The sequence below is a fragment of the Myotis daubentonii genome, chromosome 10, assembly GCF_963259705.1.
Source record: "Myotis daubentonii chromosome 10, mMyoDau2.1, whole genome shotgun sequence".
Classification (NCBI taxonomy): Eukaryota; Metazoa; Chordata; class Mammalia; order Chiroptera; family Vespertilionidae; genus Myotis; species Myotis daubentonii.
The window spans coordinates 75,028,615-75,053,282 of record NC_081849.1 but is presented as its reverse complement, the minus strand read 5'-3'; the positions used below and the strand labels follow the sequence as shown (position 1 = coordinate 75,053,282).

At 41.5% G+C, this 24,668-nt stretch overlaps 1 pseudogene; it reads right to left on the bottom strand.

Moving 5' to 3' along the window:
* Window positions 1–6,626: 6,626 nt before the first annotated feature.
* LOC132211139 (elongation factor 1-alpha 1-like) lies at window positions 6,627–8,656 on the bottom strand (annotated as a pseudogene).
* Window positions 8,657–24,668: the final 16,012 nt, after the last annotated feature.

Below are 24,668 nucleotides of genomic sequence, written 5' to 3'. Positions count from 1 at the left end.
CCCTTGTTCCAGAGCCAAACCACTCAGTCTCTGCCAGAGTCTCCAACTCCAATGTCCTCAGGAGGGCACACTAGAGGTTCAGATAGAGTGCAGCCAGCCATCCCCTCTGCAGAAACAAACTTAGCCAGGCAGAACCACTGGGCTCAGGGGGACAGATCCAAAGAGTCTCCCATTGGGGGAATGATACCAGCCCAGCCTGCAGGAGGCAGCTAAGCCCTTCATCCCAATCCCAGACAATAGCCTCTAAGGGACTCATACTTTGAATGTTCCAGCTCTTAGCCCCTTTCTTCTCCCTGCAGAACTGAGGAGTGGGGTACATGGGACTTGGCGGTGCTGATCCAGTCTCTCATTGAAGTGGTGCCCACAAGCCTGTAGGAGGGGGGTGGGCACTTCTTTCCCTTCCTGGAATAGCATGGGCTGAGCTTTCAGGGACAACAGGATCGGCCCTCTGCAATGTATCCACACATCTCTGCACCCACCTGTCTGGTTCCAGGAAAAAAGCTTCACCAGAGATACACTTTGAAAATCCCAGCTCTGCACAGCACTCTGATCTCCCTGCATGGCCGGACTCTGCAGGATGGGCTGGCAAGTGACTCAACAGGTTGGGGAAGGGGTGTCAGCTGTGTGCTTGATGTGGGGGAGACTGGCCCTCTTTCCAAAGATACACGGTTTAGTCACTCTCTGAGTCTCTGTCAAGAGCCTCCCCAGAAATACAGGGTCCCCCAAATGACTGCTGGGTGCAGCCTGCAAAGCCCTCACCAGCAGTTGGGAACCAGGCAGTGCACTCCGAGGCAGGTGCTATAGCAATAGGAATGCTTGTCCCTGGGAAGGTGGCATCTGAGTGGACTGAATCAACACTGATTTCCTCCATTATAGTCAATGCTTTCTCATCGTCACATCTCTGCTGCTCTGGGTCAGGGATCCCTGCATGGGATCGAGACCCCACATTCCTGTGGGGACAAAGTTTTACAGCCACAATATCCCTCTGGCTTCCCAGCCACCACACCTGGGTGCAGGGGCTGGCCCTTTCCGCAACTCTGCCCTTACCAGCCTCTATGTGACTTCTTCTGTAAATCCTTGGTTATAATATTTCAGTTCAGCTAGCCTTCAGGTGGTTATTCAGGTTGATTGTCCTATAATTTAACTTTAAATTTGGTTTGGAGTGGGGAGCAGGTGAGTGTAGCTTCCACCTACTCTGCAGCTATCTTGGAATCCACTAATGATAGATGTCTAAGTGGTTAAATTCAAGTGTGAAATGGCTGTTACTCAAAACAAAGCCATTGGAGTTTGTGTACATCTGTAGAAATAGAATACTCATAAGCTAAAATATACTTTCCTTTCATTTTGCTCAGATTTTTAAAATTTAAAAAATGCTGCCTTTATTTTTCAGGAAAAAAATCACACACGCACCATGCTATCTTCATGGTGGTTCTACAATAAACATAATTTTTTTTTAAATTCTGGGTACATTCTATTCTTTAACCAATATTAGGTAACAATTTTTATCACAAATATCGACATTAACTCAATTTATGGTGAGTTCATATATTTCCCAGAAATTTCATCCTCAGTATAGATTCTCTGTGGTTTGGGGTTTTTCTACAGTTATTTAACACCACCAGCAGAATGCTACCTCCATCCCCTCCTGGTCATTAAAAATGAATTTGTTCAGGGTTCCACCAACAAGATCCACTCTTACAAGAAGGGACATGGAAGGAGCAGAAGCCATCTTTTTCCTGTGACAGCGGTTGGAGGTGTGAATTTTCAGGTGTGAGTTGTTGTTTTTAAATTAAATTTATTGGGGTGACATTGGTTAACAATTCTATACAAGTTTCAAGTGTACAATTCTGTAATATACCATCTGCATATTGCATTGTGTGCTCACCACCCAAAGTTGAGTCTCCGTCCATCACCATATATTTGGTCCTTATCTACCTAAAAAAATTGAAAACATTTACTCGTAAAGATATATGTATCCCTATGTTCACTGCAGCACTATTCACAGTAGCCAAGGTAGGTGTGAATTTTTGTAGGAGTCTCTGCAGTTTAATGCCACTCGCCTTCCCGGGTGCTGTGAAGGAAGGAATCTGACATCTGCAGCAGACTGCTGGCCCTGGGCGGCAGCAACTCTTGTCTCTATAACACTAAAGCTAAAACTAGTTTTTGTTACATTAGACTTTCAGTGGTGTGTGTGTGTGTGTGTTTTTTTTTTTTTTTACCTAATTCTAACCTAGAGTTTTTTATTACTAAACCGTAAACACAAGTGATCACGGGGAAAATGATGCTAAGTATTAAGTAACATTAAGTGCCAGAGAAGTAAGCCACCTAAAAATGCAGATGGAGCTAAGGGCAGGGGGAAGCTAGCAGAACGGGAGAGTTCAGAATCTAGAAGTCTCAGGAAAAGCTGGAATGCTGAGGAGGGTCAGTGAATTCTGATCTAAGTAGAGGGAGGTAGTTCTCTATCCATTTGTACTGCTTGCAGCGTATGGGTAGACCATGACTGTAAAAAGTAAATGGCAACAAGTAAATCCCACTTCATCCAGAGTAAGTGAGAAAACTGCTTCGTTTCGCTCCTACTTCTATTAGTTCCCAGCAGATTTCCACACAGGAGCCAGTCTCCCCGCCACCCCCCACCCCCACCCCCACCATCTGGCAGCATTTGTCACTTAATAAGTCACCTAATAAGCAAGTCTAAAGATTATTTCCACCATTTCACCAGAGAGTTGTGGTTATTAAATGATTGCTGGTGTGTGGAAATGCCCAGGAGAGAACAGATCCAAAGCAGGACTCACTGGTCAGGGCAGCTAAGCAGGTCAGCTACGGAAGTTAGCCGGAGTAATTCATGCTGGCTTTTCCCGAGAATTCTACTGCCCTGAAGAATTAGGGCAGTGGTTCTCAACCTTCTGGCCCTTTAAAGACAGTTCCTCATGCTGTGACCCAACCATAAAATTATTTTCGTTGCTACTTCATCACTGTCATGTTGCTACTGTTATGAATCGTCATGTAAATATCTGATATGCGGGATGGTCTTAGGCGACCCCTGTGAAAGGGTCGTTCGACCGCCAAAGGGGTCGCGACCCACAGCTTGAGAACCGCTGAATTAGGGGCATTAAGGAATCCAGATCTGGCTCTTGCTACCACTTGCCGTGCAGAAGGCAAGACACTGGAATCGTTCTGGCGCCTAGAACTAAAATGTCACCTTTTTACTTAGAGCTAACTCTGACATGCAACCTTGCTCGCTTCATTCTCGTATTTATGCTGGGTCATGTTAGTCATTAAAAATATAGCGCTGAGACAAAGTACATTCCATCCTATCTCTCCAACTGGATGTACCCATAAAACCTGCACAGAATGTTTGGAAAGGCCATTAGAAGATTCCGAAAGTAAAAATAGGAGGCAGATTGAGGAAGACCAGAATTTCAAATACTACAAAACCAGTAATGAGTTTAACAGTTTTGCCCTTCAATATCCGCCAGCCCCTCCTGGAGACAGCCTGTCACCCAGAGGTGGGTACTGACACAGAAAGAGAGGAGAAGTCTTCGAGTTTGGGCTCAAGATGTGAGCATGGGATCTCCAAGGGCTCCAAGAGAATGGAGAAAAATCACTCACTTTGTTGTTGTTCTCACACCTCAGCTCCATGGCAATGACAGTAGGGACAAGGGCAGCAGCATAGACTTGCAGGTGCCTTAAATTCTGAGGAAGGAAATGTTTCTCTCTAATCAGAGGACCTGTGGTTTCAAGAGACTGAGGTGAACTCCCATGGCATTTCTATTCTCTGTCCTCCTGCCTCTCAGCTGAAAAATGGGTAAACCTGTGGAAAGTGTACAGCAGGGCAGGGCTAAATGGGTAAAACCTGGGATTTCTGTCTGAAAGACTGAAGGGGAGTCACAGAAAACCGAAAGGCAGCAGGTAGATCATGGGCAGGAAGGAGGTTCGGAAGGTGAATCCTGTGCATTTCTTTATGAACTCCTGGGCTCACTTCGAGCTGCACATACATGGATCTGATACTAAACAGCACACCAGCAGTTGTTCAGTTATGAACTATGCAAAGAGATAGACCCCTGTCCAGATCCCGCACTGGCTACTGGGTGGCACAAGCTTAAAACAATATTTATTATGTATATTATAGTCCCTAGCTTAGCCAATAAAGGGTCTACTCAAAGAGATGTAGTAAAAAGCACAATAGGTAATATTGAATACTAAAAGAGAATATTTGAACATCCAAAAGGAGATAGAAAAGGGGAAACAATAATAATTTATAAATGAGGAAAAAAATAGAAAATAAACAAAATGACAGTATTAAATTTAAAAATCAACATGATGTTAAATATAAATAGTGTAAATGCACAAATTAAGAGAGATTACCAAAGTGGTTAAAAACATATGACCCAACTATATATGCTGTCTACAAGAACACACTGCAAATGTAATTACATGGGTAAGTTAAAAGGAAAAACATGGAAAAAATAAGTATCTTTTAAACAATCCTAACTCTAATGAGCTGGTGTATCTAGTGAACAATAGCCCTCCAGGAGCCTGGGTATACGGAGAGGGAGGTGGCAAGAGTTCCAGAGGGTAAGTGGTTAGTGAGGGCCATGGTGGAAGCTGCGATCCCATAAAATCATGACCCATCACCTTATGTTCCCAACAGATGGTCACATGAAGCTGGAAACTGGCTAAAATAGATGGTTTAGAGCAGCAGTTCTCAACCTGTGGGTCGCGACCCCTCTGGGGGTCAAACGACCCTTTCACAGGGGTCGCCTAAGACCATCCTGCATATCAGATATTTACATTACGATTCATAACAGTAGCAAAATTACAGTTATGAAGTAGCAGCGAAAATAATTTTATGGTTGGGGGTCACCACAACATGAGGAACTGTATTAAAGGGTCGCAGCATTAGGAAGGTTGAGAACCACTGGTTTAGAGAATAAATCAAATTGGACTTATTCCCACCATCTCATCTTCCCAAAAGACCGCCTTCTTAAAGATTAAACAATGTTCTTTTTTTCAGAATTTGAAAAACTAGTATATCCATGGGGGGAAATGTTACTGCACCCAGCCCCTCCCATTGAGCCATCCTGAAGTCTGGCAGGTGTGTTTGCCAAAGGCACTTGGTTTTCAGATGCTCTGCTTGTGCAGCGCCCGCCTCTTTCCCATTGGTTGTTGCCATGCTTTGACTCCATTTCTCTCAGGTCCTATAGAGTCGGGGTCCTATTTTTCACCCTCATATTTATACCTTTACCTTTCAAGGAAACAAGGCTGCTTGGTATTGTTGCAAGAGGACAGGATCATCTTAGATCCTTCACCTCTTCCTCCCCAAAACCTCTAGACCTGGGTCTGGCCCGATTCCAGATATTAGGAATGATAGGCATTTTAAGCAGATTGAGGTAGAAAAACAGTATAGATAACGGCTGGGTTACCCTTCTCCTACTCTCAAAGTGCTACTATCCCTGAAAAATGCAAAAACAGTCTCCTGAGGGGGGTGGGGGGAGAAGCCTCAGCAAGATTATGTCTAGCTCTGACTAGTCACAAGATCCAGAACCCTTCAGACAGTCTAGGCCTCCTGGAGGGGTGGGGGGGGGGAATAAAAGAAGGGCCACCACTAAGAAGCACTCTTAACTACCAGAATGTATCTGTAGTGGCCATTCTTTTGTCTGCTGTAAGCTCAGACTTGGAAAAAGAAGATGTGATACATACATACAGTGGAATACAACTCAGCCGCAAGAAAAGATGAAATACTGCCATTTGTGACAACATGGATGGACCTTGAGAATATTAAACTAAGTGAAATAAGTCAGAAAAAACCTGAGAACTGTATGATTTCACTCATATTTGGAATATAAAACTGAAACTCATGAACACAGACAGCAGAAGAAAGGGGGTGGGGATGGGGTGAGGGGTTGGAGGGGGCTTAAAATATGGTGACAGAAGATGGCTTGGCTTTGGTGGTGGGCACATAGTGAGTGCAATATGCATATCTTGTATCATACAAATGTATACTTGATACCTATGTGACCCTATTAACCAAGGTCACCCCAATAAATTTTTTTAAAGAATGCTTTTACTAGAGATCTGACCTTCTGTTAGGAGTTCTTAAGATTTGAACTCCAATGAAATCTTGTCAGAGATAGGGTCATAGAGACAAGAAACTAACATCAAAACAAACAAATAGCATTAGCATGGACTATTGCCTTTTACAGGGACAGTTTTGCTAAAAGCATTGTTCATTCAGACAGGGAAGTGAACTACCTGTCCTGTCTAGCTCTTTGTGCTGTCATTATTTCATTGGAGTGTCCGGTCTCCTGGTTCAGCTTTAAGATCCTGGTCTGAACTTTTGCAGCTGGAGGACTAGTTAGTTGGAAGGAAATGGCTCATGAGGGAAAAGGTCATACTCTCAAAATTCTTCTTAATACCTCGTCAATTGCTTGCTCAATCTCTCACTGAACTCTGGAGAGAGTCTATGATCTTTAAACTGGCTTGCCCCCAAAGCAAACTGGTTTCGCTGTCCTTTAAGTAGGTCATGTTCATTTGGAACTTGTTCTCTTAGTCTGGTTTTCCTCTGTCCTTCTCCAAATCTATTCTGCTTCTTTGAAAAGTTGGTTCCTCTATGCTAGGTCACAATATTCTTGTTTGTTTGTTTGTTTTGTGGGGGGTTTTTTTCTCATTAAACTTTGTTATTTTAATGGGTCTCAAAATTCTGTGACAGATTTTTGGTCATGTTGTTTCCATTAAAAAGTACTGATTTTAAAAACTAATAACTTAAAAACTGCCACAAACACAAAAGAACCAAATGGTCCACAAAACATTCTCCTTTCCTTCGGAAGGTTTTACGATGCATTGTAATCATTAACCAGTCTTTTACTATTAAACTTAAACGGCCAATTGAGACAAACAGTTCTGAGACCGTTCTTCCACCACTGATTAAGACTGGGGTGGCAGGTGTTGGAAATAATATTCATTTAGCTTCTGAGCTTTCTGGGCAGACTTGGTGACTTTGCCAGCTCCAGCTGCCTTCTCGTCCACTGCTTTGATGACACCCACAGCAACTGTCTGTCTCATGTCACGAACAGTGAAACGGCTCAGAGGAGGGTAGTCAGAGAAGCTCTCAACATACATGGGGTTGCTAGGAATCATATCAATGATGGCAGCATCACCAGATTTCAAAAACTTGGGGCCATCTTCCAGGTTTTTCCAGAACGACGATCAATCTTCTCCTTCAGCTCAGCAAATTTGCAAGCAATGTGAGCTGTGTGACCATCCAGCACCGGTGCATAGCCTGCACTGATCTGGCCTGGGTGGTTCAGGATAACCACCTGAGCTGTGAAGCTAGCTGCTTCCCCTGGTGGGTCATTTTTGCTGTCACCAGCCACATTACCACGGCGAACATCTTTGTCAGACACGTTCTTTTTTTTTTTTGACATTTTTTTCCCTTTTAATTTTTATTTAATATATTTTATTGATTTTTTACAGAGAGGAAGGGAGAGAGATAGAGAGTTAGAAACATCGATCAGCTGCCTCCTGCACATCTCCCACTGGGGATGTGCCCGCAACCCAGGTACATGCCCTTGACCGGAATTGAACCTGGGACCTTTCAGTCCGCAGGCCGACGCTCTATCCACTGAGCCAAACCGGTTTCAGCCAGACACGTTCTTGACGTTGAAGCCCACATTGGCCCCAGGAAGAGCTTCACGCAAAGCTTCATGGTGCATTTCCACAGACTTCCCTTCAGTTGTAACATTGACCGGAGCAAAGGTGACCACCAGGCCGGGTTTAAGAACACCAGTCTCCACTCAGCCCACAGGGACAGGACCAACACCACCCATTTTGGAGACATCCTGGAGGGGCAGGCGCAGGGGCTTGTCAGTTGGACGAGTTCATGGCAGGATGCCATCCAGAGCTTCAAGCAGCGTGGTTCCACTGGCATTGCCATCTTTATGGGTGACTTCCAACCCTTGAACCAAGGCATGTTAGCACTTGGCTCCAGCATGTTGTCACCATTCCAACCAGAAATTGGCACAAAGGCTACTGTGTCAGGGTTGAAGCCAATTTTCTTAATGTAGGTGCTGGCTTCTTTAACAATGTCCTCGTATCTTTTCTGGCTATAGGGTGGCTAAGTGGAATCCATTTTGTTAACACCAACCATCAGCTGTTTCACACCCAGTGTGTAGGCCAGAAGGGCATGCTCACGGGTCTGTCCATTCTTGGAGATGCCTGCTTCAAATTCACCAACACCGCAGCAACAATCAGGACAGCACAGTCAGCCTGAGATGTGCCTGTAATCATGTATTTGATGAAGTCTCTGTGCCCTGGGGCATCAATGATGGTCACATAATACTTGTTGGTCTCGAATTTCCACGGGGAGATCTCAATGGCGATACCTCGCTCCCGTTCAGCTTTCAGTTTACCCAAGACCCAAGCGTCCTTAAAGGAGCCCTTCCCCATCTCAGCAGCCTCCTTCTCAAATTTCTCGATGGTTCTCTTGTCGATCCCACCACGTTTGTAGATCAGATGGCCAGCAGTGGTGGACTTGCCGGAATCTACGTGACCTATGACAACGATGGTGATGTGAGTCTTTTCCTTTCCCGTCTTGGGTTTGGGCTTGAGTTTCTGGTGGTTTTCACGACACCTGTGTTCTGGCGGCAAACCCATTGCGAAAAAGCTGTGTTGTGCTGTTGTTGTTTTTTATAGCACTTGTATACACCTGCCAAAATAAGAGGCACAGGATGTCTAAGGTTAATGTTGTCAGTGTATATCTTGGGTCTACAAGTGGGTTTTAAATCCTTAGAAACCATGGACACTGGCTTACATTTATTTTCCTATTAAGAAGACAAAGCAGTTGAAATTTATCTTAAAGTTCAAAAGTAATTGTCAGCTTATTTGCCAATCCTTTTCCTAGCCCAGGAATCATAGTTTTCCTCTGCATATTCACATTTATGCTGTGGTCTGCTTATGCATTGATCAAAATACATGCTCCGTATACAAAGAAAAAGCAACCAATTTTTTTTGTTACAACATGGGATAGTTGTCTCTATGGGTGTCATGGTTAATATCTGTTTAAATGGAAAATTACAAGTACAGATAAAAAAAATCTTGGTTAATAGATTTTTTATTATTAACAGATGTAAATCCTCTGATAGTAATTGGCAATAAAATCTGCTGTATCTTGTAGGCATTTTAGGGGACAGATAATATGCTGAATGCTTTGCTGCTTACTTGGGTCAGATTTGTTTTGTTACCTTGAGGTGTCCCCTGATTGCCCTTAGACCCAGTTTTTTGTTTCAGGGAAACATTTGTAACAATGAGCTTTTAATAAGAGCAGGTGCTTTAAATACAATGCTAATTATAAATTATCAGACATTATAGAGACATACAAAGAGTAAAAAGCATCCTACCCCTCAACCCTAGCCCCGGCGGGAACTACTATAAACAAATTGGCACAGGGGCTGGCAAACTATAGCCTGGCACCTGTTCTTGCAAATAAATTTTGTTGGAACAAGCCACACCCATTCACTTCTATATTGTCTAGGGCTTTTGCACTACAACAGTGAAACTGAGTAGTTGTGAGACTGTATGGCCAGCAAAGCCTAAAATATTTACCATCTGGCCCTTTAGAGAAAGTTTGCTGACTCCTAATTTAATATGGCATATTCACTTCCAGTTTTTTTACATATGTACAAATGTACATTTGTTTTTTTAAAATCTTACTTATATATGCCCTGGCCAGTGTCATTCAATGGTTAGAGTGTCAGCAGGCAGTGCCTGGGTTAAATTCTTGTTCAAGTGTACATACCTGGGTTGCAGTTCGCTCCCCACTCCCCGGTTGGGGGGGGTACAGGAGGCAACCAGTCAATGTGTCTCTCTAACATCGATATTTCTCTCTCTTTCGCTCTCTTTCTCTCCCCCTCCCTTCCTTCCATTCTCTCTAAAAAGCAATGGAAAAATATCCTCAGGTGAGGATTAACAAACAACAACAAAAATGTTACTGAAATGTACCATGCATACTAAAAATTGCATCAATGTAATTATACAGCTTGATGAATTTTCACAAAGTGAACATCCCCAAATAACCAGCACCCCATTCAACAAATAGAACATTTCTAGCAACTTAGAAGCCTTCCTCATGCTCCTTTCCGGTCACTATCATCCCTTACCGGTGATTTTATCCTGATTTTTTGTTTTGTTGGGTTTTTTTTATAGGTTACTAGAGGCCTGGTGCACAAAATTCATGCACTGGAGGAGGGGGTCCCTCAGCCCAGCCTGCGCCCTCTCGCAGTCCAGGAGCCCTCAAGGGGAAGCTCCCACTACCTCCACTGAGCTTGCTGAGTGGTTTTTGGCTGAGTGGTGATCCCCCTGTGGTAGCACACTGACCACCAGGGGGAGGCTCCTTAACTGAGCGCCTGCCTGCACCCTGGTGGTCAGTGCACGTCATAGCAACCAGTCATTCTGCTGTTCGTTTGATTTGCATATTACCCTTTTACTATATAGGATTTTTGTCTGTTTTGAACTTAGAAACTAAGTACATATACATTATGTGTTCTGTGCCTAGTTTCTTTTGTTCAACATTATGTTTTAAGAATCACCCATATTGTTGCATATGAAAACACTTTATTTATTCCCATTACCTATAGCATTTAACTATGTAAACTGCCAAACTTTATCCATTCTATACTGCTCGTGGATTTTTTGTGTCATTTTCAGTTTGGGGCTATTTTGAATAATGGGGAAATAAGCATTTTAAAAAATGTCCTTTGGTGAATGTATACAGGCATTTCTCACACATCCTATTCTGTAACAACTTTCCATGCAAATCCATGTAGAACTGCTTTATTTTGTTTCAACTGTATTGCATTCAACTATATGATGTTCTAAAACATATTTCCCTGTTGTTGGAAAATAGTCATTCAGTTATGTGGCAGAGACGGCTAATTGTTCCCTAAAATCCGTTCTGCTTCTATGATAATAGTCCTTTCATGTTTTTAACTAGGCTCCTGGCTGCCCAGGATAAACACTGTATTTTTCAATCTCCCTTACAGGTACATAAAATAATGTGATTAAGTTCTAGACAATAGAATGTGAGTAGAAGCATCCTAAGAGATAGGATGCTTACCCCTCTGTCTTTCTACCTCCATTCCTCCATCCTACGGGCTATGAGCACATGCTGCCATCTTTGTCTGTGAGGTTGACGCCAATACGATGGTGCCACAGACATATAAAATTAAGTTTTATACCTGCCCTGGACTGCCCACCTGGGATTTTACATGAGGGAAAAATGGATATCCATCTTATTTGAGCTACAATCGTTTTTCTGCTACTTGTAACTAAAATGAATTCAACTTACACAAGTTAGTTTCCAATTTTTGTTTTACACACATATGACAGTGAACATCTTTTTATATTATTTTAAATTTTTATGTATCTATTTTATGTAAAAAAAATCACTGAATTGAGTGAAGTTTTGTCCCTAAGTACATTGGGTGTCAATTTGCTCATATGTTAAAAAAAAAAAGAAACAATAAAAACAAAATAAAATAAAAAAACCAATGACCAAACTCTAATTTTCTTTTTCATGTCTTTGTTGAGGGAAGTTGAGCAAATTTTCATTTGAAGAGTGTATTTTTTTTCTTCACGTGTGACTTTTCTGTTCAAATGCTTTGCCCACTTTTCCATTTTAAAAGCTCTTAATAATTATTTTAACCAATATTTACATATGGTTTATCTTTTAATTTTTTTGGTTAGCTTTATGTTTTTTGCTATATTCTAGGACAAGGTTTTATCATTCTTACAAAATTAAGATATTCCTACACATTTCTTTTCTAGAAGAAATTTAGAGTCAGGTACTCAAGTTCCAAAAATATAGATTTGATAATTTGATTGAAATTTTGTTAAACATATTTAGGCTGCAGGAGGCTAGGATAATTAACATATAATGATATTGTATATTCTCATTTAGTCAGATTTTTTTTTCCATTTAGTTAAGTCTTATAGTCTAAGTAATATTTTATAGATTTATACATGTGATTATACTCATGTGGTTTTTTCTGTGTATACTAGTAATAAGATATTTTAGAGTTGTTAATATGAATTTGAAATTTTTATCTTTAAAATTTCAATTTGATTAAGGATGGTTTATGAGAATTCTCTTGAGTTTCATATTATCTTATTTTAAAATACTTTTAAAATTGAGATATAATTGATATATAACATTATATTAACTTAAATTACATTAGTTACATTAGTTTTAGGTAGAATTATGATGATTATATATAATATATATACCATAATATATATATAGTGAAATAATTGCCATAATAAGTTTAGTTAACATTTATCACCTCTTATAGTTACAAAATTACTTATTTCCTTGTTGTACAAACTAAGTCTTGTATTATCATTTATCTGTCCCTAAATTCAATGCTTTTTTATTTTCTAAAAACCATATCCAGTGGCAAATAATTTATGTTCAATTCTAATATGTTTACATTATTTTTTCATGTAAATAAAAAGTGGTTTGGTTTTTTTTTTTTTAGAATAGTTTACTAATTTTAAATTTTTTTTAGAGCGAGAGGAAGGTAGAAGAGAAGAGCATTGATATGAGAGCGTAACATTGACAGGCTGCTGCCTGCACGCTCCCTACTGGGGATCAAGCCTGCAACCTGGGCATATGCCCTGATCAGGAATTGAACCAGCAGCTCTTCAGTGCATGGATGACACCCAACCAAATGAGCCACACTGGCCAGGGCAAAAGTGGTTTGTCTTTAATTGTAACAGAATTTCTTACACTTGAGGTTGCTAAGTAAGAGAAGGGACATTTACAAAGCCTTATTTTAGCCCAGTTACTCAGAAGACTTCCTCACTTTGTTTCCTTTCCCCTTATAACCACATTTTGAATGTCATCAGTTCTTTCATTATTTTATTTTCTTCATTCCTACCACCTTAGTGAAACCTTTTCTATCTTGACCATGTTGGCCACAAAGACCAATTAAAATGGTGTGAAAAATAGACATAGGTTCCCATGTCTGGCCTCTGGCATCAAAATCTAATTCAGTAGGCCCAGCATAATGCTATCAATTGGCAAAGTGTTTCTTCCCTTAAAAAAAAAAAAAAGCCTAACCCAAGTCTTTTTTTGTTTTCAAATCCTCACCAGAGGATATTTTTCCACTGAGATTGGTTGCTTCCTGCATACACCCTGACCAGGGCCCAGCTCAGGAGCCTACAACTAAGGTACGTGCCTTTGACCTTGACTGGAATTGAAGCCAGGACCCTTTGGTCCGCAGGCCGACGCTCTATCCACTGAGCCAATACAACTAGGGCCTAACCCAAGTCTTGAGATAAAATTTGGAAATGATTATACTGGGATATACTGTGGAGCTCAATAATCTAGAAACTTCTGCAACAGAAAGCAAAGTGATTTGGAAATCGCTTCACTGTCATAAAGAAAATATTTTGGCCACTCTGAGGGACGTTCCAAGCATTAGTTTGAGTCTTACCTCAGTCACATAACCCCTTCAGGTCAGCAGAAAGGTCAAAAAACAACTGGCCAGAGTTCAGAATGAGCATGCTTTTGAGATTTGTGAGAAGGAGAATTCAGATCTCAAGTCTGCAGACACTCTGGCCATAATTCATTTGCTATTGATACCATATGATTGCAATGACATTCAATGGTGTAAGGGCAATGCTTGCTGCCAAGACAAAAAAAAAATTGCATGAAGCTTTCTGATTTTGGCTACTCATGTAACAAAGATCTAATTTTGGTTATTTTCTTTCTTTCTTTCTTTCTTTTAACCCTCCAAGGACCTTGTGGTCATTCTTTGCTTCAGTCTCCAACTATTCTATTCCCAATTGGTCAAGATAGAAATTTTTTAGGTTTGCAGAGACTATCTCCTTTAAGATTACAAGAAGATGGAAAGAAAACATTTGTCCTGTAATTTATTCCACAGGTAAAATGTTACTTCTTTCTCTTTTATAAGCAGTACCACCAGAATACAATCTTAAAGATCTAATGGGAGAGAGACTTGCCAGATAGATTTCTCCCACCTTCTGGTTGGCGAACGCCTGCATTCTGTTCTGCAAGAAACTAGTGAAACAGCGCATGAGACAGGGGTCAAAGAGCAAGATTAAAAGAATAAATACCAGTGGGCCTAATAGTGGGAGGAGCCATGGAGTAAGTGAGCCAAAGATGGCATAACCCCCTTCTAGCTGGTTATGGCGTCTTTGGTCAATCCTGTCCCAGAGGGATTTAATGTGATCTTTGACAATTCCTGATTCATTTACAAAGTAGCAGCATTCTTCCCCAAGAAAGACACAGGTACCTCCTTTTTCTGCTGTCAAGAGATCTAAAGCACGCAGGTTCTGTAGGGCTACTGCTGCTAAAGAGTCTACCTGCCTTTGAAGGGATTGAAGGGAATTGCTAATGATGGAGATATCTTCTGAAAAGTCAGCAGACAATTTGTGGTAGAAATGAACAGAGGAGGAAATGCCTCCTATGCTTGTCCCTACTGCAGTGAGAACTCCTGTACCCTACTTTCTGCTGATGTTGGCAGTTGGGGGTGGGGGACCTCCCAACCCAGATCCATCCATTCTGGAAATGGTAGGTGCTTTTATTCTCCAGAAGATGGAAGAGTAAGTTATACTCACCGCCTAAGAATAAATGAAGTGCTTAGACTTGCCTAGTTGCAATGATATACTTAATTCAGATTAGTTGAAACAAGCAATCCCTGCAACAGACACTTATGCCACCAATGGATGCTAGTGTTTTGGCTTTGCTTGGTGGATTGGTAGTCAAGCTGATCCTTACTATTCAGACTGCCTCTTATTCTTCTGAGGGCCACAATTATCTGGCTGGCTCATTTGATTTTTGTCAGAAAGATCCTAAAACTGAAGTGAATCAGTTCAAGCACAAAATCAGGAAATGAGATGGAAATAATGAAAGGTGGTCGGTAAGATTTCTACAAATAAAAAATAACATTTCAGTGTTTCTGATGTTTTCAATACAAGCGTATTAAATTGCTATTAGTTTCACTTTTTAAAAATATATTTTATTGATTTTTTTTTTTACAGAGCGGAAGGGAGAGGGGTAGAAAGTTAGAAACATTGATCAGCTGCCTCCTGCACACCTCCTACTGGGGATGTGCCCGCAACCAAGGTACATGCCCTTGACCAGAATCGAATCTGGGACCTTTCAGTCCGAAGGCTGACACTCTATCCACTGAGCCAAACTGGTTAGGGCTAGTTTTACTTTTTAAAATGTCCCTGTATGTTTATAAGCTACAGTAAAAAAGTTTTTAATGTGTTGACAAAAATTTTTAAAGGTCCCAGAACAATGGTAACTTCCTCCCCTTAGATTAATGAGATTGTTTGCACACTCTGCACAGTCATTTTTATGGTCTCTCACTACTGAGCAAAGCAAAGATGGCCTGTGTATCTGAGCTGGGCGGGCACAATGGGAAGGGAAGCAACATGGTAGACATAACGTAGACCTGGTAGACAAAACTGCGAGGACCATGATTAAGTGGCTGTGAAGAATAAGTTGAAGATTACACGAAACCCAGTTTATTCTTGTATTACTATTTATTAATTATTGTTTTGCTTTCCATGTGAACAACTGTAAACCTACTTTTGCCCAAATCTGTAGTGGGTATGCTTAGCAGGGAGCAAAAATAAGTACAGAGTTGTTAGAAGAAGAAAATGGGAAAAGAACCTTGTTTTGGAGACAGACTCCAGGACAGATTTGGTTTAAGAAAAGGATGGTTGTGACCTTTAGAAACAGTATGATTATTTAGGAAAGATTCAGATATGTAAAATATCTGATGTGACCGGGCACCAAAATTTGACAATTTGTGATACAGTTGGGGGACAGGCACAAAGCCTACCTTTAAAAAATGTAAAAGAGCTTCTGCATTTTCTAAATCTGGCTGGTTTAGCGCTAGTTGGTGTGGCTCAGTTGGTTGAACGTTGTTCTGTGCGCCAAAGGGTCAGGGTCACGGGTTTGATTCCCAGTCAGGGCACGTACGAGAGGTAACCTGTCCATGTTCCTCTCTCACATCAATGTCCCTCTTAACCCTTCTCCCTGTCTCTCTTTCCCTATCTTTCAAATCAACAAAAACATGTACTCATGTGAGGATTTGAAAAATAATAAAAATAAATAAATCTGTCTGGTTTAGGCATGGTGTTTTTTTTAAAGGTAAGTTGTCTTCCTGGAAGATTTGCCTCTTTAGTGACAAATGTCACCTTTCTGCATCTTAAAGAGATGCTATTTCAGAAATAAGGCTGACAAAGGCAGTTAAAAGAGGGATGCACGTCTGTGCCCCAGGGTCAGGAAAAAGGAACTTCTCCTAGGCGAGGAGTGATGATCAAGAGGGCCCAGCCAGCGGAGAGAGAAGACCACGCCTCACAGGAGGAATCAGAGCTGAGATCCCTGCCCTCCAGAGCTTCAGCTAGGAAGGCGACTGCTCTGTAGTGTGGAGAGCAGTCCTCACTCACCATATTCGTTGGTGTGATTAAGTTGGATAAAGTACAGAGAACAGAAGTTCTTTATGATAGGGCAGATTCCATGAGTGGGAATTCCTGGGAGTCAAATAAGGGAGAGAATACACCCCAATGTAAGAGACTTTCCAGTAACCTCTTCCGTTCCACTCTCCAACCCTCCCTAAATCACTCACCCGGGAAATACTTTGCTGGACGCTGAAGTGGCCACAGCTGTGGTCCTAAGAAAACATCAGGATACAAAATGAATCATCCCCTCCTTTAGTTAACTTTTTTTTTTTTTTGAGTATGCAGCATAAAGGACAGGTGCTATTGGAATAATAAACACCATTAAAGTGTTTGGAAGTGCAGTCAGTTTCCATGAACAAAAGCTTTCCAAAGAGCCATAAATTTTTGTAAGGTCAAAGAACTAAAATTTTCCCTGTATCAGTATTAAGCAAAAAGGTCATTAATGCTTCAGGGGACTGTAATGGGTCTGGAAGAGGTTGACTTCATCCTCCCCTTCTGTAGTTTATCAGATCACCCTGTGCGCCTCCTCCACTGCCAGACCCCTGGCTGGCTGGAGCAGAGCCACTGGCTGACGCCCTGCCCAGCCAGGCAGGGCCTCCAGGCAGCCACCCAAACTGTCAAGGTCTTCTATGACTTATGTAGACTCATTCTCAGATGAGGGTCTCCATCTCCATCCCTCCCTGGCCCTCCCATCCCCCCCAAAATACCCCGAGATCAGTCCTCTATGCTCCCAATGAAAAGGGAGAGGTACTTATAGTCTTTTAGTCTATCAGGACTGAAAAAAATGAAACTCCCAACGCATTTAGGATTGTAGGTATAGAGACCAGGTCCTTCAGTCACAACAGGATCCTCAGAGAAAAGAGAGAGGACAGGCTTACAGATGCCACAGGTGCTTGGACTTACATGTTGCCCCCAAAAGGTGAGCTTGTCCTCTAATTCTAAAGGGGCTGGTTTTGATCATCATTTTGTCATAGACACCTTCTCTCAGGAAGCTGATAATAAACTGTAATATTTTAAACTTGTACTATGTCCAGGGCGTGTGTGTGTGTAATATTTTCTTAGTTAAATCCTACACCTCTAATGCAGAAAGTATTTCATTGCACAAATATGAAAAAGAATACTTAGTGACTTTCTCAAAGATACTGATTTTAGCTGGCTTGACTGCCAAGAGTTCCAGGCAATGAGGATCCAGTTTCCTTAAGGAAAACGATGATTTGCTCATCTTCCAAAGCAGCTCTGATCATTGTCTAGAGACAGTCCATGGTCTCGCAGTTCTTTGAACCCTTCCTAAGGAGACCCTAAAAACTTGCTTCTAAGCATAGCCTGAGTTTTTCATCCACAATAACTACACTCTCCCCTCCCCACTCCAGCCCATCTAATGTGAGACATCACAGACATTCCTTCAGGAAAAGAAATGCCTGGTTGCAAATCATTCCCTTCCACTGATTTGTAGACAGTTCCATTAACATCACCCAAGTTCCCATGCTGTGGTTTTCAAATAAGACCAAGTTCTCAGACAGTATTCTTCATCTATTTATCTTTAGTCTCAATAGCAATATATATATATTAGAGGCCCAATGCACAAAACTCGTGCAAGAGTAGGCCTTCCTTCCCCCGGCTGCTGGCACCAGCTTCCCTCTGTCTCCCAGGACCTGAGCTTCCGTTGAAGCCCTGGCGTTGTCCAGAAGGTTGTCCGGAAGGTCGTCTGGTCTAATTAGCATATTATGCTTTTATGATTATAGATACCAATATTAAAATAACTATGCTGTCCTTTTAAGAATTTATCTTCGTTTATGAATACAAATAATGGATCAACTTATCAAAGAGACTCATTATGTAAGAATTTCATTATGAGAGCTTAATGATGGAAAACATTCATTAATGAGTTTGTACATTTCACAAAGGAAGACTGATATATTCCAAATACACATTGTTAAGTTAAATATAATTTCCACCCCAAGAGAAATATCTCCTCCCCCGCACCACCCTTTATCCTAATGTAAAATTCTGGAGTTGGCTTTCAAAGCTGTATCTTGGCTCTGAAATCTTCAACTCACCAACCTCAGGGTTCCAAAACACACCCTATCTTGCTCCCCTTGCGAAGTTACTGCCTCTGAGCGCACACAGCTGAGCTCCATGGAGCGTTTTAGCAATCATGGGATCTAATTCCCACATCTTGTTCTGAGAGCTGAGATTTATGATCCCAATAAAGATTTCAACAGAAAAATGAGGGCAAATTGCTCTGAGGAACTCATTTTAAAATACTGCCCTAAAATTCCCCACTCACCACCCCATTTATCATGGGTTGAAATAAAAGCACATATGGGCTAATATTACAGGGTCTAACAGGGTGAAAATGTTCTGAAACTACTAACAGCCCTTTCCTAGTACTGTATTATCTCTGAAATTCCCTTTTGGAACAATGATCTTGATTGGAAATTTTTTTAAATATCAGACAAAGCTGTTAAGACATAAATGGCGGACAAAGAAAGGACACTGTTAGGAGAGACATTTACCTTTAACCATTTTAACAAGCACACTTAAAAATGTTAACAAGTGATGCCCTAGCTGGTTTGGCTCAGAGGATAGAGCGTCAGCCTGCGGACTGAAGGGCCCCGGGTTTGATTCCCATCAAGGGCACATGCCTGGGTTGCTAACTCAATCCCCCATAAAAAGCGTGCAGGAGGCAGCCGGTCAATGATTCTCTCTCATCATTGATGTTTCTATCTCCCTCTCCTTCTCCCTTCCTCTCTGAAATCAATAAAAACTACATTAAAAATATTAATAAGCTTCTGGTGTAAGAGATGGCTGCTAGTCCCGGACAGAGCCTCACCCACCTCCCCACTGAAACACCCCTGAAAAGGCAGGCAAGAATGAGAATGCATATCACCACTAAAAAGCCAAGAGTGGCAGCCCGCCCGGTGCCAGACGGGAAGGTTTCCACCTGTAAGCCGATGGGGGGCTCAGGCCAGCACAAGGCGTAAGCTGCTGGCCTGGGAAAGGCTCACAGGTGTTCTGTCTTGTTCCTCATTCCTGCTGTGCAGGCATTGCTCTCAGACAGCACATCCAGGATGACGTCTCCATTGTCTTTCTGATTCCCTGCTCACCTCCCATAAACAAGCACCTGCCACATATATCATATGTGTGTTCCGCTTTTCACTGCTCCATATACAGTTTGAAAAAACCTAATTATGTTAGTAATATATGCCTATTGGGGAAAACCTGGGGAATCAGAAAACTACAAAAAAAGAAATAATCACTGGAGATACCTGACATCAATATTTTAGCAGACTTTACCACCTGTATGTATTCTCACGTAGCTAATCCCTTTAGCAGCGCTTGGTACCCCCAGTTCTAGCCTTGTCATCTGCCCATCCCCCTAAAAGACAGTTTCACACGCTCTTCTCTTTCCATAAACCTTAACCTCCCCTCTCTGGTTCCTACTCTCTGCTGAAGAATTCAACTCACCCAGAACAGATCTCTCTACAGAATACACCAGACTCAGGTCTTACCCCATGCACTTCGCCTTCTGTGCGCTCCTAGGACAAACCCTCCTCTTTGTACTGGGTCCCCTTCCCATCTCCTCCTCGGGGTTTTATTTCCACTCCTGGCTCACCATTTCCTCCCTCCTTTAATGGGTCATTCCCAAGGGGAAAATATACCATAGTATTTCCATTTTAGAGAAGCCTTGTCTTGACCCCATATCTCTCTCAGCTCCTGCCCATTCACAGGAAAAGTGCTTGCAAGAGTAGGCCATGCTCAGTGTTTGTTTTTGTCCTCCTCTACTCCTTTCCTATACAACACAGTTCAGCCTGGGTCTCCTTTGTCCTGAAGATGCCACCCATCTTCTGGTCTGTGCCATGGCCCCCACAACTTTGTTAAGCCTCAGAGCTGATAGGAATCTGCAACAGTCCCATCAACTCCACAGCTCTACTCACCTGTGGATTCAGATGAAATGCCACACTACAGGGCTTAAGGTCGGTTTTCCTGGCTAGCCATTCAGGGACCCAGTGATGTGTCCTAGTAACCAGGGGGAAACAGGAGTCAAGCAGAAAAGAGAGAATGAATCCAGAAGGATACATGAGGAATCATCAAGACACCCTCTACCCTCTTTCTCTGTTTTTTCCTTTTTATTGCAGACTGATGTTTGATTACATATCTGTACATAAGCATGTATATATGCCCCTTGACGGCAAAGATCCAATATTTTATGTTGATTGCAATACCACCAGATCTTAGACTAACATAGTAGTCACTCAATAAATATTTTTGTTAGGGAATGAATGAAGATTCAATACTCACAATTTCTCATCTTGTCCTTTTCACACAACACAATAGCTTTTGGCTTTCTTGTAGCATTGACTGCACTGTCCTTCAAAATCCAGCCCCAGCCCAAATTTTCAGCCTCATTATATGCATCTGACCATTATTAAGCCTACATTTCAGCCATCCCAAACAGACCTGAGCTTTTGTATTTTGTTGAATTTTCACTTACTGATCATTCCTATTAGTTTGTCACAAACTCCCTTTTCTGCAAGCTCCTTTTTCTCATCTTAAATTCAAATGTCTTCCCTACCTTCTTCCCCTGACAGTATGAAAAGTTATTTACTCTCTTTTCTGTATACCCAAAGTGCTTCACTCACTCATTTAAAAGCATCTAGACCCTGGCCAGATAGCTCAGTTGGTTAGAGCATTGTCCTGATACACCAGGCTCAATCCCTGGTGAGGGCACATACAAGAATCAGCCAATGAATGCATAAATAAGTGGAACAACAAATCTATGTCTCTCTCTCTCTCTCTCTCTCTCTCTCTCTCTCTCTTTCTCTCTTTATCTTCCCTATCAAAGTCTCTCTCTATCCCTTCAAAGTCTCTCTCTCCTCTCTCCCTAAAATCAATTTTTAAACATTTAAAAGCCTCCATCAGAATATTTTATAATGATATACTTATGTCTCTATTTTTCTACAGGACTGAGGGCTCTGTAATTGACTTTCACGTTGTCATTTTTATGTCTTTGGCTCCATAGTACATGAAGCAAAGGAGGCACTCCATAAATGTTTGTTGAATGACTTATCCATATCCAGTAACACCACTGATGAAAATAAAAAATAAAATGCACTTTGTCCTCATACCAGATGACATTCTTTTTTGTTGTTGTTGTTCTGATCCTGCTGGTTTTGGACTGAGAAGAAATTCATCTTATTTATTCATTGTACCTCATTCCTCTAGATTTGGCCAAACATTTTACCCTGACAAGATGGTTTTCTTTTAAGTTTTTGTGCCTGTTACCTAAGGCATGTGCTGCCCCTTCCAGCTACATCATCAGCAATATTTATTATTATGCTATCAACTTATTTATCCAAGTTACAAATAACAATTCTGGGCAGAGCCTTTTACCTGGCCTTATTTTATCCTCCTTAGAATTATCATTATTTCTCTCTTATTAACTGGACTGTGAACTCCTCAAGGAAGGCATCATGGCTTACTCATTTTTATATTCCCTTAACTTTCTTGAGATTAATAAATACTATGAAATATCCTAATGTCCCTTGATTGTGGTAGCAGGAAGCTAGTTCTATAATCAAATGACCTAGGATCGTATCACAGCTCTCCATTTGGGCATAAATTTGTGCAAGTTTCTTAAATCCTTTAAGCCATATATGTAATATTTTCTCCTATATAAAACATGAATACTGTTAATACCTATATAATAGTAACATCTTCAGAGAATAAAATAGGTAGTGTATATAGAATGCTTATAATATACTTAACACATAGTAAATGATTAATATTTGATTGGGATTATTGTTATTACAGGTGCTAATAAAATAAAGAGTAGAAACATCAATGTCATAAAATCTGCTAATTTTTTCATTAGTGTGTTAGTTTGCTAGGGGTCCTAATAGCTGGTTGGTTTGATTTTGTTTGTCTGACAAAAGGATTTATTTTCCTTTCAGCCTGATCTTTAGGGTGCAGGGTGACACTGACGTTTTGACAACTGGGGCATTCTCTAAATCATTTCTGAAGCCCGGAGTCTGCATCGGGGCGTGTCCTGGGGTTGCTCCTCTGCCCCATTTGGCCCCTTCTCATGCTGCCTAGAGGGAGCTATGGAGTGACTTAAATTTGCCTCTGCTGAGAAGACTGTGGATGCTCAAATTGGAGTATATCTTTAAAAAAAAAAAAAAAAGGCAAAAACACCTGCTGATCTAAGCAGTTGGATAAGGGATCTGCCCATTGGCAGGCTTATATTTCCAACCACAGGGGCATGATTCCTCTAGGAACAAGAAATGCTCTGTGTGTACGTTCTGTTAAAATCAACTATCATCTCAGCTGCTGGCTCTTTCGTTAATTTTGCAAAGCTACTGGACAAGCCACTTGGGGTGGCTCAGTCAATGAGAGCAGGGTTAGAACAGGACAGTGAGTAAAAGATAGGGCTCAGATGCTCTTAATTTAAAAAGAACGGGAATGTGGGAGCCAGGGAGAGGAGAAAAGAAAGGAGAGGCAATCATTGAAATAAATGGCCAAACAACATGGGGCAATTTCCAAGAGAATCTTGAGGAGTTTTCTTGTTCAGTCTTACGATGCATTCTGTGCTGTCTGCAAACTCCTTCTATCTGCCTAAAACTGCAGCAAAGACCTTGAGTAACTTGTTTGTTTGTTTGTTTGTTTGTGGAGATAATGGAAGAGGATAGATCTATGTCTCAATCAATGCCAAGATATGGATAATAAGAAATAACAGCAAGTGCAGGTAATGATAGTGCAATGTCTGGAAGTGACTATGAGAATCTAAGCCCCTCCGAGAATAATTCACAGTGCACAAAATTCTGGGTATGAAGGGGGGAATATCCAGAAGTAGAGACATATATTTGGATTATCCAACACAGGAATTCACTATTAGGGAGTGATTATTGGATATTGCTAATGGAGGTTTGTACAAAACTGCTTGGAGTTCCAAGGATAGAATAACTACTTGAACAGAACCGAATTTTCCCAGTGTTCTGTGGATTTTTTGAATGAGCACTTGCCAAGTATCGTCCATTGATGATGACTAGAACTGGGAGTTCTTGCTGGACAAACTTCCCTTCAAATTCCTTAACATAACATGGGCTGTGTACAGACTATTTAAGAAGGCTGTTGTTGGAAGTGCCCAAAGGCCCTTCTTACAGTGAGATTCTGCCCTACCTGCGCTCTCTCTTGCCTTAGAGGAGTTCAGCACTGCAGCACATACAGTATCATCCAGGTAGACAAGCATGAGAATTTTGCTTTCAGAGAGAGTCATGAAGTATTCAAGGACCTAAAATAACTCCAGTATGACCAGGAGGAAAGTCCTCAATTAGGACTGAATGAAAGCCAGCAAAAAACAAGATCACATGTCAAAGAGGATGAAGTGAGTCAAATTAGGAGGAAAAGCCTGGACTAAAAGTGAGGAAGAACTGCCCAGGAGAGATTTAGGGCATGGGACAGAGGTGATTGTCTCATAGAATTGTTGCACCCCTGACTGGCAAGTACTTGCTGTCAGCCAAGATTTTTAGGTTTCATCTGAGTTGGTTCAACTTAAATGTATAGGTTCAGGACAAGGTGTCTCAGGGAAAGAGCTTAGAGAACTCAATGGTAGCTGAGTCTTTGTGGGAGTGCCAGAAACCAGTAGAAGTCAAAAGTTCTGGTTCATTCGCCATATCCATGACCTAGGATTTGAGGTATAGTTGAAAGAACATCAGTTACAAAAGAAAAATGATTGATTCCCAACCCCAAATACCCACCTTGCCAGGCCATTTACGAGGACCAGATAAGTATCTATGAAAGTACATCATGCAGTGTTCAACAAATATTAGTTTGAAGCTTTACTTCTCTCCCTCCTTTCTCCCCTCCTCTCTTTCTTCCTCTTTCTCCTGTTTATCTTTTAGACCTTAGAAGCATCGCTCTCTGACCATCAGAGCCACCGAGACTTCCAATAAAGTCTGATTTTCAGTACTCACGTAGACCCTGCCACAGTGACCTTGAAATGCATTAATCTGCTGGCTTCCTCCCACACCAGCTCAGCGAGGGTGATGCTCTATGCCCACATGGACGTAAGCAGAGGGTGATTGTAACCCTGAGTCAGGGTCCCTTAGGGAACATGAGCAGAAACCTCAGCAAATGCAAAGCATGTGTTTTATACATCAGGAGAGAGCAAGAGG